General features: G+C 39.1%; 1 protein-coding gene across 4 annotated transcripts in view; it reads right to left on the bottom strand.

The window, feature by feature from the left end:
• The window catches only part of PDE4B (phosphodiesterase 4B), a 525239-nt gene that overhangs the window by 134743 nt on the left and 370913 nt on the right, over positions 1 to 19583 (bottom strand). The window lies entirely within an intron of this gene.

Genomic DNA, 19583 nt, shown 5'->3' with positions numbered 1-19583 from the left:
TCTAGGATCAGAGACAACCCCCGACCCCCATCTCCTGTCCCAGCCCCGCTCTCTGAGGTCCAGGATCCTGTAGGCTGCCCTCCCACGAGATTCTGCCTGCTCCTCCCTGCTTCGGATGAGTGCCCTGGACTGATCAATGGCTTGTTGCCTAAGAACTAATACTTTAACCACTTTCTCCTGCTTTGTATCCAGAGTTCTCAGCTCCTTGGAGGCAGTGGTGGTCGTGGGTGATGCTGTGTATGAGGACTGGTGCTCCCTGTAACCGGAATGCCCTTCTCACCACTATCTCCCGTATGCCACTGTCTTCAAAATCCAGCTCACATCACCTCTTCTAGTCAGTTTTCCCTGACACCGCAGCCAGTTCCATGGAGGTGCATGCTCCTCCTCTGTGCTCTCCTGCACTCCTTTACTGTGTGTGGTACTTGCTCCTCTCTCCTTATCTCTAAGGGAGAAGGGACCCAATGTTGCTCACTTTTGTGTCCCAGACATCTGGATCAGAGCCTTGTAAATAATCTCCAACAACTGTCAGTGAACCAACCAAAGAATACTGCAATTTATTGTGAAATGTCTTTCCTATCTCTTCTCTCTTCCTGTCTCCTTACCCTTACCTCAGTTCCCACTGGCATGAGTTTCTGCTCTTCCCTTCAAATGAGTCTATGGAGATGTGGCATTAACTTATTTGATAAGCCTTGTGAGTCAATAATCTAGAAATAATAAAACAAAATACACTGCTGTGTTCTCCACCAACAAAACAAACTCGCATAGAGAAGTCTCTGGCATTGATATTTCAGATGATGACCTCTGTACCCAAATCCTTAGGATGGGACAAATCTTCCTGGATCAACTTCTGTTTGCCATCTTCTCATCTCTTTCTTTTTACTCAAAGCAGGGACACTCTCTGCCCCACACTTTCTCTCCTGGTTTTTACTCCCTAGGAATCCATGCGGAGCCAGCCCTGAGCTGGTGCAAGGACCTAGCCAGCAGATGGCAGAAGACAGCTACTGCTTCCTCGGGCTGCACCTCCCGGCCTCCAAGCAGAGCAGGTGGGGCTGTGTGCCAGTCTTGGAGGGAGAAATAGGACTGAAGCCTTATTCATAAGCCTCAGAGGAAACACTAGGGATAAAGAGCAGACCCACAAGGTGTTCACGAAACCTTTTATTAAATTAAGAAAGTTCTACTTCCAAGAATTCAAGCTACGCCAGGTGGCTGCAGAACTGCCTGCAATTGTCCCCAGGGTGGTAGTTTTCTGATCCCCAATTACCTGCACACACCCCAATTTCTGTAACAAAGGCAGGAATAATTCACTTGCGAATCAGAGGAGATTTTTCTTTAAACTCAGTCTTTCTCTAGCTGAGTCTCTTTGGCTGATTCCAACGAACAGCCTCACTGAAAATATCACAAACTCTTCAAAGAGGTTTAGACTCCCAGGTCAGCAGAGGAGCTCTATACCATTTTGGAAAGTGCCCTGCTATCTCAGTTTTGCTCTTTTTTTCTTAAATATTACTCACTGATTATCTTCTACGTCATCGAATTCTTAGCTCGGGCTAATTCTCTTCGATCCATTTCAAAGAGGAGAAAACAGAGGTTCCAAAGTGTGAAACTTTTTTGAAAAAAATCTAAAGTGTGACCTCGCCTCCATGTCCCCAAAGACCCCCCTCTTGATCTCAGAACCTGCCACACTGGGCTGCATTCCTCTGTTTAGGGATCCCTTTCACTCCACTAGCATGTGACCTTAAAGCAGGGACTAAGACTAATTCATTTTTTCAAAATCCTCACCTAAAGATATGTTTTTCCATTGATTTTTAGAGCATGGAAGGGATGGAGGAGGGGGAGAGAGATACATCGATTGGTTGCCTCTTCCATGCACCACAGCCAGGGCTGAGGATCAAACTTGCAACCAAGGTATATGCCCTTGACCAAGAATCAAACCAAGATCCTTTGGCCCTCTGACTGATGCTCTAATCACTGAGCAACCAACCAGGGTGCCTTATTCATTTTTGTATTCTCAGGGCTTAGAGCTGAGTCTTATGCCAGAAGGCATAGAACAAATATTTCTTGAAGGGACGTGAGGATCTCACAGTTTTATTTCTCATCTGGAGAAAAGCCATTTCAGTTTGGATTCAAACTTCTGGCAGGGGATGACCTCAGAAGAGAGTTTCTACACAGAGTCTAAAGTTTCCTTTCTTCGTCCTTCCCCACCGTCCCCGCAGTATCCAAGGAACTCACTCCCAATCGTTTTGATTTTTGAAAACTTTTGTGTCTATGAAAGGTGTATGTTTGTGTATAGAGTGCATGTGTGCGTGTGTGTGTGTGTGTGTGTGTGTGTGTGTGTGTGTGTGTTGGGTGTATTCATGAAACAAAATGCTGTTTCTTTAAGGATTTACAAAATATTTCTCTCAATTGTATTCAGAAACTAACATCTTCAAATGCTTGCTTATCATTTTGATAAAAATAAATAACCATTTATTTATGTGCTTATATTGACCATCACCCCAGGGGGCTCTCTGGTCCCTGGAGATGGAAAGCTGCAGAGGAACGCCCACCCTTACCCACTTGACGGTGACTACTTTTATCCAGGGGTGGGCAAAGGCAAGCTTACAGTTGTGAGTACATGAAACACACAGTTTATTCTTGTGTTATTACTTATTTATTCATTGTTGTATTTATTATTTATTATTATTAACCTACTTTTGTCCACTCTTGTATAATTCATGGTTGCAGACTGCAACCAGTGCTGCTTTCTAATGAAGGACTCCACTGTGTGAGGTCACAGCCAGCATGACGGAGAGCCCATGTCCTGACTGAGGGTAAGCAGACCTCCTCTGGTCACAGCTACAGCAGAATGCCACGGTTCGACCCTAAGAGCCCATTTCCAAAGTCTGTGACTTCCCTCCCGTAGTGTAGGAAGAACTGTGATGTGCAGCTCATCTGAATTCTAGAAGCAGCTTCCTTTTCTTCCAGGGGATTTGAAAATAACATTCATGGCAATAATCCCAAACTGCTTTCCCCACAGAAAGGTTTAACCAGAAGTAGCAGAGTAATGCTGCAAAGCTCTGGGATTCTGGAGACCTGGCTCCCAGTTCCTATGTGGAAATCACTAAAATGAAACAGGGACTCTCTGTGTCCTGCCTGCTACCCCTCCGTCTTCCCCCTGAAATGAATGAATAAATGAATGAGCAGAAGATCTCTGAAGTACCGCTGAGATTAGACATTTTGCAGAGATTTTGGAGATGGAAGAAAGATTAGTTCTCAAGTGTGGCTTAATGTAGTTTTATAATGTTCATGATCATTCGCTAATTCAACACATACATATTAGGAACCCACTATGAAACAAGGCACTATTCTAGGCCTGAGAATGTAGCACTAAACCCCCATTATGCATATAACTCTTAAAAGTAAAGATAACTTTCTATAGAACAATGATTCTAAGGAAAAGTAGGGTCTCCCAGATCAGAATAATTGTGTAGGAATGTGTATTGTATGTGGACTTTATAAAGCTGGGGTGGAGGGAACCATGATTGGGACCTTGCTACTTTGTGTGACTGCTGCCCTAGCTGTGATACAAATTATCCTACTAGCTCAATATTTTCCAGCCTGCATTCCCCACCTTTCCTAAGAGATTGTAATAAAAGATAATCAATTCATTCTTAACAAGATATAAACACTCCCACTTATAAGTTTGGCAGTTCTGTCAATAAGAAAATCTATTTATTTATTAATTAAATTAAATATTTATGAATAAGCATGCTTAATAAGCCTACAATAGCTCAAAAGTAATTGAAATTCCCTTCAAAAGAAATGAGATTGATCTGGGAAAACCAATTCCTATTCAACCAGTAATAGCTTCAATAAATTCTTGCTTTAAAAAAACAAACAAGTTCTCACATACCATCTGGAAATCAGTTCTAGACTCTGCTTGAAATCTAGTTGAAATATTGTAGATAATGCTTATTTAGCATGTTTGCATACACTAGTGATGAGAGATGTGTTTATCTCATGAGATACTGAATTTCACTTTTGGATTAATTTAATTGTAAGAGTTGATCCAGAAAAACATGAATTTATTTTCACCTTTAGCCCAAACCTCTCCCAGTACCCATCCCATCCTCAACCCCTGACATAGCTGGTTTTCCTCACTGTGGTAAATAATCTACTCAGTTGTACAAACCACAACCATCCATGATTTTACCTCCTTCTTCAACCCCCCATTTTGTTTTTCAGTTGGTCAAGTGTCCACAATCTTACATCAAAACTATACCCTTTTCTCTGTCTCTGCTGCCACCACTATTTCAGGGCATTAAAATCTCCCTTGAACTAGAATATCCACCCTATGAATCTCCATGCTTCTACTTTCTCATCATCCTCTAAACCTTTTCCACATAACATCAAAAGCACAAAAATCAAATCATGCCATTGTACTTAGAATAGAATCCAAACTCTTTACTATGGATTAAAAGTTGCTCCTATAGTATTGGAAGTGCTAGCAATAACAATCAGACAAGAAGAAGAAATAAAAGGCATCCAAGTTGGAAAAGAAGAAGTAAAACTGTCATTATTCACAAATGACATAATATTGTACATAGAAAACCCTACAGACTCCATAAAAAACTAATATACTTAATAAATGAATTTGGCAAAGTGGCAGGATACAAAATTAACACCAAGAAACCTATGGCTTTTTTATATACCAATAATGAACTCACAGAAAGAGAAACTAAAAAAATCCCATTTACCATTGCACCAAAAAAAATTAAGATGACTAGGAATAAGCTTAACTAAGGAGGTAAAAGACCTGTACTCAAAAAACTACAGAACATAAGAAAAAGAGATAGAGGAAGACATAAACAAATGGAAGAATATACCATGTTCATGGATTGGTAGAATCAAAATCATTAAAATGTCCATACTACCCAAAGCAATCTATAGCTTCAATGCAATCCTCATTAAAATACCAATGGCATATTTCACAGATCTAAAAAAACTCTCAAAAAATTTATATGGAATAAAAAGACCCCAAGTTACTGCAGCAATCCTGAGAAGAAAGAGCAAAGTTGGAAGGATCACAATACCAGATATCAAGCTATATTACAAAGCCACTATTCTCAAAACTGCCTGGTACTGGCACACGTACAGACATATAGACCAATGGAACAGAACAGAGAGCCCAGAAGTAGACCCAAGCCATTATGTTCAATTAATATTTGACAAAGGAGGCAAGAGCACACAATGGAGTCAAGACAGTCTCTTCAATCAATGGTGTTGGGAAAATTAGACAGATACATGGAAAAAAAATGAAACTAGACCACCAACTTACACCATACACAAAAATAAACTCAAAATGGATAAAGGACTTAAAGGTAAGACGGGAAATCATAAAAATCTTAGAAAACTCCACAGGCAACAAAATATCACCAAATGTTATAGCAATATCTTTACCGATACAGCTCCTAGAACAATGGAAACTAAGGAGATAATAAACAAATGGGACCACATAAAAATAAAAACTTTTGAACAGCAAAAGAGACCATCAAGAAAATAACAAGAAAGCTCACTGAATGGGAGAACATATTTGCCAATGTTATATCTGATAAGGGTCTAATCTCCAAAATTTATAGGGAACTCATACAACTTAACAAAAGGAAGATACACAATCCAATCAAAAAATGGGCAAAGGACCTAAATAGACACTTTTTGAAAGTGGACATACAGAAGGCCAAGAGACCATCTGAAAACATGCTCAGAGTCACTAATCATCTGAGAGATGCAAATCAAAATGACAATGAGGTACCATCTCACACCTGTAAGAATGGCTATCATTAACAAATCGACAAACAACAATGCTGGTGAGGATGTGGAGAAAAAGGAACCCTTGTGCACTACTAGTGGGAATGCAGACTGGTATAGCCACTGTGGAAAACAGTATGGAGTTTCCTCAAAAAATTAAAAATGGAACTCCCATTTGACCCAGTGATCCCACTTCTAGGACTATATCCCAAGAAATCAGAAACACCAATCAGAAAGGATATATGCACCCCTATGTTCATAGCAGCACAACCTATAATAGCTAAGATTTGGAAATATCCTAAGTGTCCATCAGCAGATGAGTGGATTATAAACTGTGGTACATCTACACAATGGAATACTACGCTGCTATAAAAAAGAAGGCACTCTTACCATTTGCAACAGCATGGATAGACATGGAGAGTATTATGCCAAGTGAAATAAGCCAGTCAGAGAAAGATAAATATCACATGATCTCACTCATTTGTGGAATATAATGAACAATATAAACTGATGAACAAAAATAGATCCAGAGATAGAAAAGCATGGAACAGACCATCAAACCTCAGAGGGAAGGCAGGGGAGGTGGAGGGAGGGTAAGAGATCAACCAAAGGACTTGTATGCATGCATACAAGCATAACCAATGGACACAGACACTAGGGGGGTGAGGGCATGTGCTGGGGGATGGGAGTGGCCGGGGAGAGGTCAATGGAGGGAAAAGAAGACATATGTAATACTTTAAACAATAAAGAATAAAAAAAAAGTCACTCCTAGCTCCTGCCACACCCCAACTTCATCTTATACCACACTGTCCTCTGCCCAGTATAAATCAGGTTCAGAGGTTTTCCCTCTGTACCCAAAACATGCCAAATCCTTTCCCACCTCAGCAATTTTGCACATGTGTGTTTTGTTCACTGCTGTATTTCCATTGCTTCAGACAGTTCCTGGCTCAGAGAAAGTGATGAATAAACATTTTTTGAATGAAAAATAAATGCTGGTCTTTGCTTGTTCTCTTCTCTACTTTTTGTATGGCTGCCTTCTTATTCTTTAAGCCTTGGATTAAGTCACCTACTAAAAAATTCCTCCCTAACTCATTAATTAAGTAGGTTCCCTTGTCTTCATAATACCTATTAGGACTTTTTGCTACATCTATTTGTAGGCTTATTAATTTTGCACTTGTCCCTTCTCTCATAAACTCAAAGCTCCACTTATTGTAATTACCAATATATTAACTAGTGCCTGGCACTGTGTTTGGGACACACTGCTAGTTCTGAACCAATGCCTGTTCAAAGGATTAATGGAGAGAGCAAGTGAGTATATTAAACACAATCACCTCAGTGATTCATAGAAGACCCATATTATTGCCATTTAAAAGTACATTAGGAGAAGGGCTCATTTATTGACTTCCTGTCATTGGGACAGTTCCCACACTAATCCTAAGGAAGTACAGTTGATGCAAAAACTTGTTACAGGTTTGAAGCATTTTTTGTGATTGTTTCTCTAGGATTATTTCAGAAAATTAGATTGGTTTTCAGATCAAATTCTGCAAGTTACTGACCTTTCATAGAGCTTCAAGTAGGTGTTGAGGTCGTCGTTGAAGACGCATTTCCTGTCTTAGGTTTGTGAAATGCCATCACTTAATATTTCAAGAGCTTTGTGTTTAAAAAAATTATAATCTCTTGAGAATGAATAGGCCATATATCTACTTTTTTGGTGGAGGTAGCAGAGTGGAAGGAGTAGCAGTATGGTTTTCTATAAATTCAAATAATAACCATAAAATTGGAAATCACTGCCTCAGCCTCCGGTCTACAGAGCACTTAATAGTGTTTGTGTCAGTTAACATCTGGCCTCCAAATGTTATCAGTCTTGAACACTGCATTTGCATACAGCTTGGCATTTGGGTTTTGAAATGTTCTTTTGGGAAGAAAGGAGGGATGAGAGAAGGAGGAGAGGAGAAAGTAAAGGTAGAAAAATGAGATCTTGGAATATTTTCTTCTTGACTTAAGCAATAAAGTTAAGAAAAGCTACACATTTTTTTTTTCCTCACAGGTCCTGAGCACTTACAATGTGCCAGGCTACATGTTAAGTGTTTGTTATATATTAACTCATTTCATTGCTATAGTCACTGTGGTGAAGGTGTTATCTTTATTCTATGGATTTGAAAGCTGAAGTTCAAAGGTTGAAATAATTTTGTTGAAGAATACTCAGCTATTTAATAGTAGATCTTGGATTTAAACCCAGTTTGATTGGATCCATTAACAAATCAATCACCTCAGTCACATCCGTAGATATCTGCTCAGTCTTCCCTCTTGTTACCATATAAATTTTTATGACTGCAACTGTAGCCAAGCCATCTGTTCTGAATCCTGTTTTTTTCTCTCCTACTCATTGACTATACTACTTGAGTAGCTTTACACTTTCCTGCATCATCCTTTTCCATTTTGTACATCAGCAAACAATTTAACTGTAAAGAATTATATCTAAACTAAACCAACTCACAAATAAAAATAACAACCAAAAAGACTTCTACCAGACATATAAAAGTTGAAATAATTCATCACCAGACTTTAAGTATAAGAAATGTTAAAGAAAATCTTTTAGGCAGAAGGAAATGATACCAGAAGGAAATTTTGATCTACACACACACACAAAATAAAGATTTTGTTTTCTTATTAAAATCTCTTTTAAATATAACTTACTGAAACAAAAATAACAATGTCTTGTAAGATTTATAACACATGTAGGAGTAAACCATATAACAACAAGAGCACAAAGGCAAAAAAGAGAAATGAAATATATTGTGGAAATGAATGAATAGGCCATATATCTACTTTTCTGGTGAAGGTATCAGGGTGGAAGGAGTAACAGTATGATTTTCTATAAGCTCAAATAATAACCATAACATTGGAAATCATTGCCTCAGCCTCAAGTCTACTCCAGTCTACTGATGTTAATATCATCAGTGCCCAGTATCTTACACTATATGTGAAGTGGTATAATATTGCTTGAAGGTTGACTGTGATGAACTAAATTTATACTAGAATCCCTAAAATAACCATTCAAATATAAAAATGAAGAGTTGGCACCAAACATGTGTATGAGTCTTGTTTTCTTGTCCATTCAGCCACCCTATAACTTTGACTAAAGCAGCGGTTCTCAACCTGTGGGTCGTGACCCCTTTTGGGGTCAAACGACCCTTTCACAGGGGTTGCCTAAGACCATCGGAAAACACATATTTTCGATGGTCTTAGGAACCGAGACACCACTCCTCTATCCATCTCCAGGCAGGTCTGCCCACATGCAGATACGCCCACATACGAGTACCCGGCCTGATGACATCATTGCACTAACTCCATCACATACACCCCATACAAATACAGGTGTAGGTGACAGGGTTGGCGCCATAATGTACTTATGCGGACCAGTCACACATGTGTAGAGAGCAGCTACTATGTAGAAAGCAGCTGCTGTGTTGAAAGCAGCTACTCTGTTAAAAGCAGCTACTGTGTTGAAAGCAGCGGTATTGGAGGTAAAACGACACTTCATGAATTATAATTACTGGGTAAATGTAAAATCATGTACTGTAAAATCATCAACTACTGCAAAAAAAAAAAAATCTGTATCATGGGAACTTAATCTGGATGCTGATCAGTCTTTTTATATTCAGCTGTGGTTGATGTGAATACTGCCCCCTTGTGATAGTAACAGGTATGTAAATAAAACAACACAGAATGGTAAATCATAGGAAACTTTAATGAACTGTATTGACTGAACTATGCCATGTATCATCTTTTGTATTATTAAAGCTATTGTTATATATTATTTTCATTAGCAAACCATCCCATGACAATGGATCATGTAGAGAAGAACGTTAAGAAAAGAAAATATAGTGAGGATTTTTTACAGTATGGTTTCACCTCAATAATTACAGCAGGAATTGAGAAACCGCAATGTGTTATTTGTTGTGAAGTTATATCAGCCGAATCTATGAAGCCGAACAAACTAAAATGCCATTTTGATAGCAAGCATCCGAGCTTTGCTGACAAGGATACCAACTATTTTAGAAGCAAAGCTGATGGACTCAAGAAAGCCAGACTTGACACTGGTGGCAAGTACCACAAACAAAATGTAGCAGCCGTTGAAGGTTCATATTTGGTGGCACTCAGAATCGCCAGAGCTATGATACCTCACACCATTGCTGAGGATTTACTGTTGCCAGCTGCCAAAGACTTTGTTCGAGTTATGATCGGAGATGAATTTGTTACGAAATTGAGTGCAATTTCCTTATCTAACGACACTGTCTGCAGAAGAATAGATGACATGTCTGCTGATATTCTTGATCAGGTAATCCAGGAAATTAAATCTGCTCTACTTCCAATATTTAGTATCCAGCTTGATGAATCTACAGACGTTGCCAATTGTTCACAGTTACTGGTTTACGTGAGGTATATTAATGATGGCGACTTTAAAGGTGAGTTTCTTTTCTGCAAACCTCTTGAAATGACAGCTATTGCACGTGATGTATTTGACACAGTTGGTTCATTTCTGAAAGAGCATAAGATCTCTTAGGAAAATGTTTGTGGTGTTTGCACAGATGGTGCTCCAGCTATGCTAGGATGTCGATCTGGATTTCAACGTTTGGTACTGAATGAGTCACCAAAAGTCATCGGAACTCACTGTATGATTCATCGGCAAATATTAGCAACGAAGACGCTGCCACAAGAGTTACAAAAAGTAATGAAAAGAGTCATAAGCTGTGTCAATTTTGTTAAGGTGAGCACTTTAAACAGTTGACTGTTTTCGCAACTGTGCAACGAGTTGGATGTGCTGAACAATACTCTGCTATTTCACACTGAAGTGAGATGGTTGTCGAGAGGAAAAATTTTAAAACGTGTTTTTGAGCTTCGTGATGAACTCAAAATGTGTTTTAATCAGAAAGCAAGGCCGCAGTTCGAGGCACTTTTCGGGCGATAAAAGTGAACTGCAGAAAATAGCTTACTTGGTTGACATCTTTGCCATCTTGAATGAGTTAAATTTATCACTGCAAGGACCAAATGCAACATGCCTCGATTTGTCTGAAAAGATCCGATCATTCCAAATGAAATTTCAGCTTTGGCAAAAAAAATTGGATGAAAATAAAATGTACATGTTGCCTACCTTATCTGCTTTCTTTGAGGAACATGACATTGAACCAGACAAAAGGATTATAATGATAATTTCTGTGAAAGAACACTTGCACATGCTTTCAGATGAAATTTCATCGTACTTTCCAAATCTACCTGACACCCCATTTGCACTTGCCAGAAGCCCATTCACAGTCAAAGTTGAAGATGTTCCTGAGACAGCACAAGAGGAGTTCGTTGAACTTATTAACAACGATGCAGCGAGAACTGATTTCTCTACAATGCCAGTTACAAAATTCTGGATCAAGTGTTTGCAGTCATATCCTGTTCTGTCTGAGCCTGTGTTGTGCCTTCTTCTTCCATTTCCAACAACATATCTTTGTGAAACAGGGTTTTCCACCTTGTTGGTTATCAAGTCTAAATACAGAAGTAGACTTGTTGTGGAAGCTGATCTTTGTTGTGCTCTTGCAAAGACTGCCCCGAGAATTTCTGATCTGGTGAGAAAGAAGCAATCTCAACCTTAGCAATGACGTTGGCTTTTTTCGCATACTGTCGCAAAATGTAGCAATGTAGTTTACTGTCGTTATATTAGGACTGTTACCCATGCTACACCATGCTTCAAGACAAAATTTCATTTATTTGTAATTAGAAATAAATATTTCACAATATATAATTACATATTGTTTTTATGATTAATCACTATGCTTTAATTATGTTAAATTTGTAACAATGAAAATACATCCTGCATATCAGATATTTACATTACGATTCATAACAGTAGCAAAATTACAGTTATGAAATAGCAACAAAAATAATTTTATGGTTGGGGGTCACCACAACATGAGGAACTGTATTAAAGGCTCATGACATTAGGAAGGTTGAGAACCACTGGACTAGAGCATTTAATCCATTTACATTTAAAATATTATTGATAAGCATGTAATTATTGCCATTTTATTATTCATTTTCTCCTTCTCCTTCTCCTTCTCCTTCTCCTTCTCCTTCTCCTTCTCCTTCTCCTTCTCCTTCTCCTTCTCCTTCTCCTTCTCCTTCTCCTTCTCCTTCTCCTTCTCCTTCTCCTTCTCCTTCTCCTTCTCCTTCTCCTTCTCCTTCTTCTTCTTCTTCTTCTTCTTCTTCTTCTTCTTCTTCTTCTTTTTCTTCTTCTTCTTCTTCTTCTTCTTCTTCTTCTTCTTCTTCTTCTTCTTCTTCTTCTTCTTCTTCTTCTTCTTCTCCTTCTTCATCTTCACCTTCGTCTTCTCCTTCAAGAAGTCCTTTTAATACTGGTTCAGTGGTGATAAATTCATTTAGCATTTTCTTCTCTGGGAAGCTCTTTAGAAGACCACGTTGTAACTTGTATAAACGTTTAACCATTATGCTGTACAACTGAAACTAATATAAGATTGAATGTCTATAATAAAAAATTTTAAAAATTAAATTATTAGGTGACAGAATAGGCTGTAGTCTGGGCCTCTAGAAGTAATTACCAGAACACCAAAAAAGAGGAGGAGAAGGAGGAGGAGGAGGAGGAGGAAGAGGAGGAGGAGGAGGAGGAGGAGGAAGAAAAAGAAAGACCTATATCTATGAAAATAAAATGGAAGCATAAAACGATTATCTAAAACAGAGGAGAAAATGAGGAAGAGCATTCATAGATTTGAAATCCCTTTTGTTAATATCATCAGTGTCCAGTATCTTGCCCAAACCAATGGTCAATTCTCAGTCATCATCTTTCTCAAAGTGTCAGGAGCATTTGATATAATTTATCCTTGTGTTATTTTGACTTTGAAGATATCAGCTTCTCTTGGTTTTCTTCCTATTTCATTGGCCTTCTTAGGTCTTTAATCTCTTTTCAAAGTCTACATGTTGAGAGTCCCTGGGCTCAGCTGGCAGCTCTATTTTCTTTATCTATACTTTATCACTGCTTTTATCATGATATAAAATACTGTCTATTCGCCAATGACTCCCTAATGTGCTTAAAATGGTGACTACAGAAGAATATGATGAATGTCAAGAGGCTCATAATCTAACTACACAGAGCTGGAAATCTCAAGAAAAGCAAAGGCAGTTTAAAGGGTAAAGGCCTGAAATGTGATACTGATGCCACGGGCTGCCAGTGAGGCATCCAGACTGTGCCTTCAAGACACTGTCCACGTTGCTTTTGTACATCACCGTTCTCAGTTCTGGTGGTAATTATATGTAAAATGCACCCAATTTCTATAAAACTACTTAGGATTGATTTTGCATCTGAAGAGTTTTCAGAAACGACAAGTTTTCAAAAATAAATGGTATCATGATTCTATTAGAGCTCAAGCAAAGTCTCCAGGCTTCGCTGTTTTTTGCCATTATTTTTAGAAATTAAATCTTCCTGTAATCTAAACCAAACATCCCTGAACAGGTCCCAGCTTGCCCTTCATCAGGCTAGGCGGTCCCTCTTCTTCCCCAAACCCAAGGTAAGGTGGGGCCAGTTAGGCTTGGGGAATGGCCTCACCATTATAGTGCCTTGGGGGAACTGTGAGGATCCTTTACCTCATACTTGGCTTTCACACAAGGAATAAAAACCCTATGTCATTATGACAGGCTTCAGCTTTTTTAAAGAGCAATCCTTTCGAAAGAGGGATACAAGATCAGTGTTTTGAAGTGGACAGAGAAGTCCTTCCTTTTTAACCAATGTGAATTAATTTTTCTCTTCAGATGTCAATTCCTACCCAGGACTCCTTATTTTGGAAAGGACATTGTTACTTTACAAATAAATCTTTTCAATAACAGAAATAAATTCTGCTCCAAATCTAAGTATTTGAGGGAATACAACTGCAAAGCATTCTCTTCCTTTGAATTGCTTCTCCTACATCCCTGTCTTTTGACTGACTCATTCACAAACAAGTCATCTGAAGGGCTAACTTATTTGATATAGACATAGAAATCCCCTGAATATTTCTTCTCAGCTCTGTCAATAATCCCATTTCCTTGTTTTACCTTTTCACAACCAATTCTTGCAACATGGATTTCTTCCTTAATTCTCCATTATCTTAACTACTGGTAAATTACCCAGTCGAACCAAAACATCAGTTTCAGTAATCAAAAAGACAGAGGGCTCTTCACATGGTGTTTCTGACTCGTATTTCTGACTCACAGATGGATGCACTGTGTTCTGTGCCACTTCAATAATGTGGCATTACTTGGACAAATAAAAACCACCACCTTACGCAGTCTAGCTGTTTCTTGCATGTTTCCTTCTCAGTTTTATAAATGAGTCACTTAACTTCTTCAATATTCTTCAATATTTTTGTATTCTATTCTGAAGTGTGAGCATTCTACTCTAGACAAGGAAGCACTAATACTCATTCCAACTTCCATGCAGGTATTACAACTTAGCCACTGTTTCAACATGAATGAAGAGATGCTCCTGGCCACTGCTTGTTTGATATAAGTAGCAGCAAGTTTTATTCTTATTAGGGAAATTGAGTTTTGGAAATAATTTTTTTTGGTCTTTATGAACTAACAGCTCTTTTTATGCACAAACTGTCAATATCATTGCTATCTTGGAAATAAAATGTTACAGAAAAGGAGAGAACACCCTAAAAATCTCCCTTAATAATTCCTGCAGTAGGATTATCAGGTCTGATTGGTACTTACGGCACTTTTCAAACTATTCTTTAAGTTGTAGCACAAAATACAAAGTGTATTTTAAGTCTCCTGTGCCAAACCTCAAATACATCACCATTGCAGATAGAAGAAAGTTTGCATTCCCCTGGTGGTAATCAAAGTTCTAATGATATGATTTGAACTTGACCTTCTAAGCTTGTGTGCTAGAATCACTTATCTATATTCTAACCGAGCTGAAGTGTGCACTCTCCCTGAGCTGCTTTTTAAATACTTTTTAAATACTTGCTTTTTAAAATACTTTTTCCTACTTTCTAGACTATCCTTCCATCTAGAATATCCTTTCTGACCTTTCCACAAAAACAAATCCATGTGTGAGCAAAGGACTTGGTCATAGCCCAAGAATTAGGGAGAATTTGGCAACTCTAGTTGTGGGAGTGACTGCCTAGAGATTGTGAAGTTTCCCTGTGTTGTTAGCCCCATTAAGAAACACTCAGAGTGACTCAGGGGTCTAGGTGTAGTGGGAAATGGTTGCCCCGGGAAAGATCTACTTAAAAACAGTTTAATGCAATGGATCAGGCAGATGTTTGAAATGAGACAGACCTGGGTCTGAATAGAAGCTCTTTCATTTTTTAACAAAATGGCCCTGGATTTAATGTCTCTGAGCCTTAGTTTCCTTACGTGTAAAATAGCGATAGGAGAGAAAGCTAAAGACTTGCTAGGAAGATTAAATTAAGTAAGAAATGTAAAGATTTAGATACTCAGTGCTGCAGTGTGCTAGCCATGCCAGCACAGAACAAATGCAGTAGAACAGAAACAACAGTATAGTTTATTTAGACAGAGGGCCTGAGATTTTGTCATTGCTTTACCCGTACTCCTGAAATGTACTTCCCCGAGATCTGTAGACGTCACACAGCATATCTAAAAGTTCTCACATAGCCTGGGAAGCTGCTGAAATGTGGAGCAGGTATTCAGCAAAGAGTTGACAATGCCTAGGCTCTGGGGAGGATGTACCAAAGCCAGGAGGCTGAATAGAGTCTTGAAAGATGAACAACTCAGAAAGAGCTAAGTTGTATATGGCAGACACTGATTGGCTGCCCCAGAGGCTCACACAACCTTTGCCTCTTACTCTGCTTTGAGGCTAAGAGTGTCCAAGTGACACCGTTTTGGCCAATGGACATCTCTGGGGAAGGTGCTCCTTCCGAGATTTTGAATCAGACATATAAAATTGCCATTTTTGTAAGTAATAGTTGAAAGTCAGCGATTTCAGAAAGTTCAAACCTTACTACTTAGGAGAACTACTTTGCTCTTTACTCTTTTCTCTTTTTACCTGCCTGGAACTAGAATCTATGATCTCTGCACTCTACCACTTCACCTTCTGACCCACCCTCATCAACTCTATAAGGTTGAAGACCTGAAAATGCAGAAACAGAATGTCACAGAATTGCAGTATGCAAATGAGCAATTGTTTCCAGCAAAATACTTTTGCCCTAGATCTATAATTACTGAACCAATGGAAGAAATCACCCTGCTACCTAGTTTTAAACATAAAAGATACAATGAATGTGTTACTTCCCCCTAGTAGAGAATTTATTGATTGAGTGAATTTGTTTTCAAAGGAAAATAGTTTCAATAAACTATATAGATTTACCTAAATTAAATAGGGGGTGATTTAAAAAAAATCATAGCTAGGTTAAGCATCAAATATACCTTCTCTGGTTGCTGAACCTAAATATTCAGTTTATAATTTCTAGAACCCAAGTGTAGATGAATCCCGGCTGGGACTGTGCATAAGTCTTTCTTCAAAACCCATCAGGAGAAATACTATGGGAGCTGGTGTATCTGTACCCAAGGAGAGACAGGTCTTTTTCACTTAATTCAGTTCAAATCCAATAGATGAGGAACTCATATCACTCAGGGTCTTCTATTAAGGAATGTGAGGGTGGAAAAATATTTGAGCTAACATTAAGAATGCAATAGTTCTTGAAAATATGTACTGAGTAGAGCAAGATGAGAATTAATAATGCACAAAAGTTTTGAAGAAAGGAGACCAGTGATAATTCATTTTCCATTTTTGTGTAATAGACAAAAGCCCGATTGAAGAAAGTTAAAGTGAGCATGGGAGGTGAGGAGATAAAGACACCTGATTAAGAGTTTTGCTGTGAAGGGGAGGGAAGCTCCTGAAGAGTAACTGAAGGGAGCCATGGAGTATATTTGGCTTTTTTAATGCCATGCTTGAGTGGCTGAGAGACAGAGAGAGAGAAAATGATGATCAAGGTGTGGGAGGAGAGAGATGCAGATGCAAAGTCCTGGAGGAAGCCAGATGGGATGGATTCCCATGTACAGTGAAAAGCTGGACTGGGTTTGTGGATTGTGTCCACAGGAAGAGCATAGTGTGTTGGTAGATTTGGGGACAGTTAGATGAATTAGCTTTCCTGTGATTTCTTCTATCTTCTCAGTAAGAGTGAGATAGATGAACATGGTTTTGTAGGTGTCAGGCAAGATGAGGTGGTGTCTAATAGATGTTTTAGAGACTGGGAGAGTGAATTGACCTAAAACATGCAGTAAAATTGTTCAGTGATGTTGACAGCTCATCTGAGATTTGTGGTCATTAATTTAGAATGAGCCCAAGGAGCATGGCTGAGCATTTTTCTCTAGCCATGTTCAGCCAATCTTATACGGAGGTTAAATAAGTGAGGACTTGGTCTAACCAGTTCTAAAATGTTGCCCAAGAGTATGGTGGATGTTGATAACATTGTGATTTTAATGATAAAGCCCCAAATTAAGCTGGGTAAAGGAATAAATGGGGGATGTGTGAGAGAGGGGTTGAGGGGAGTGATGGACAGTGAAAAGGTGTTAGGGTCAATGAATTGGAATTCATCATCTGAAGTCTAAGCAATGGGAAACAAAGACAAACTGGGAAGTGGGAGCCTGACAGTGGGTTCCTCACCATCAAGATCTGGGAGATAAACATGGGAGAGAAGATGGCTTAGTTGGTATGCGGGAGGGGAGATTATTCAAAGCAATAGCAAGTAACTGTGAGATCAGAGTATTCAAAGGATCATCTCTTTGGATATGAAAGTGATCACAGATGATGACATCATTTGTAGTAGAGAGAAAGAGTGAGTCAAAGGCTGAATATTCAGTGAATTAGAGGGAGTGACTCAGAAGTCCTTGGTTGATTATACCCAGGAGGGTTAGTGGGTAGTATAGTCTGATGGCATGCACTTCAAAGGAACCAGGTTTTCCAGAGAGAAAGGTAATAAAATGGTCCCTAGACAGCAATGAAAAGTAAGAACAATGCCTCATCTACCCCTAGGCCCTACATGGCATGGAATATGGTGGTGGAGGCAGGGGCAGGGGATAGCTATCTCTTGAGAGCACTTCAAGGGTAGCTCGGTGGCCAAGGGAGGGCCAGGTGTCAGTGTAAGGAAAGGGAAAAAAAATGAGTCAAGAGACTGAAAAAGCAGGAATCTGAATGAATTCCCAGACCAGGAATTCCAGCAGCAAGGTAGAAAGGTAAGGGGAGATCAGTTTCTATTAGGGGATGGTCTGGGCCATACATGGTTAAATGTCAGGTGATTATGGGAGGCTTGGACTTCTAATGGTAACTGAGGTAAACAGGAATAAATAAAAAATGAGAGGAATGGAAATGGAGGGTGAGAAGGTCAGAGGGAGGAAAGGAGAAAAGATTTTTGAACTAAAGTTCTTCAAGGATTTTATCTGTGTGAATATTCAAATACCACAGAATAGTAAAGACAGGGAGGAAAGAACATAACATATAACTGGAGACTTGATCTTGAATACGGTTTTGTTATTTCATTGCTACATGGCTTGGGAGGATGTATATGATATATTTAATCCTAAATTACCTAATCTATAAAATAGTTATAATATTGCATACCTCAGAGTGTGGTTGCAAAGGTTAATAATATGTTTTAAGGTTTTTTTAAATGCAAAATAAAGTGCAATGGGTTTGTTTCTTGGTTGGCAAGCATGCATTTTCCAATTTTTCAAAGCAACATCTCAATTTGCCCTTAAGAAACTTTGTCTTCCCCATTAGATAAAGTCAGCTGACATAATAAGCAACCAGAGGTCCTGATAATATAAATAAAGAACTCTAGTGTGATGGTGACTGGGCTAAACAAGATGCCCCATCCTTGTGATTTAAATCCCAGCTAGAGGGACAAGGAAGGTAAAAATGGCTAGTAGTTCTTGCCATCCAGGTGGAGTGGTCTTTACCAGGCAGTTCTGGTTGGGCGGGCTTTCTGGAGGGTCCTATTTCCTTTCTCCAGAGTTGCCATCCTTCTTGCGTATTTCCAGGGTTGGGTCTGAAGGATTCCAACAATTGTGGGAGCTTCCAATATCTTTTTAATAAATCCCAATTTAAGTTAGCCAAAATCAGTATCTGTTGTAAGAAACCAAAGAACCTCAACTGACATAGTAAAATATCTATACTAATAAAAGGGTAATATGCTAATTAGACCAGATAGACTGGACATCTTCCGGACGTCATTTCGGACATCCTTCCTGACAAGGCTGGGGCCCAGGGCAAAGCCGCCCAGGGTCCCGGGTGCCTGCAGCCGGCCAGAGGGAGGGAAGCCTGGGTCCTGGGTGCCGGAGGAAAGCCAGTGCAGGCAGCTGGGAGAAGGAAGGCCTACTCTTGTGCAAATTTTTGTGCATGGGGCCTCTAGTGTTTTATAAATGTTGTTATTGCTACTGCTACCACTAATAGCATGTCAAAACTATGTATCTGTTTACCACTTTCGAAAGAAATAGCCAAGCCTTAACTGGAAAAATAAATGAAGATATCAACTTCATATCATTCCATGGAGCCCTGGCAACATTTTAACTTATTCTCCTTTAAGGGACTATCAATTCCAATAGATGTTATTACCCATCTCCACAAAGCTCTTGACAACAATTTTAAGACACCTTGCTGAAGCTCTACATTTGTCAAAGCAGTCATGGTAAATTCAAGTCTGTGCCACTAAGAAATAGTAGCACAGGGAACGACAGTTTAAGAAAATGAGTGGGGAAGGATAAATCGCAGATGAAAAGGTAAACTAGCAACCAGAAAG

This window comes from Myotis yumanensis, unplaced genomic scaffold (assembly GCF_028538775.1).
Source record: "Myotis yumanensis isolate MYYU_CA2020_CCGP unplaced genomic scaffold, mMyoYum1.0.hap1 SCAF_2, whole genome shotgun sequence".
In the NCBI taxonomy this organism is placed as follows: Eukaryota; Metazoa; Chordata; class Mammalia; order Chiroptera; family Vespertilionidae; genus Myotis; species Myotis yumanensis.
The sequence above is the reverse complement of the archived record's forward strand: the minus strand, read 5'-3'. Positions and strand labels throughout refer to the sequence as shown.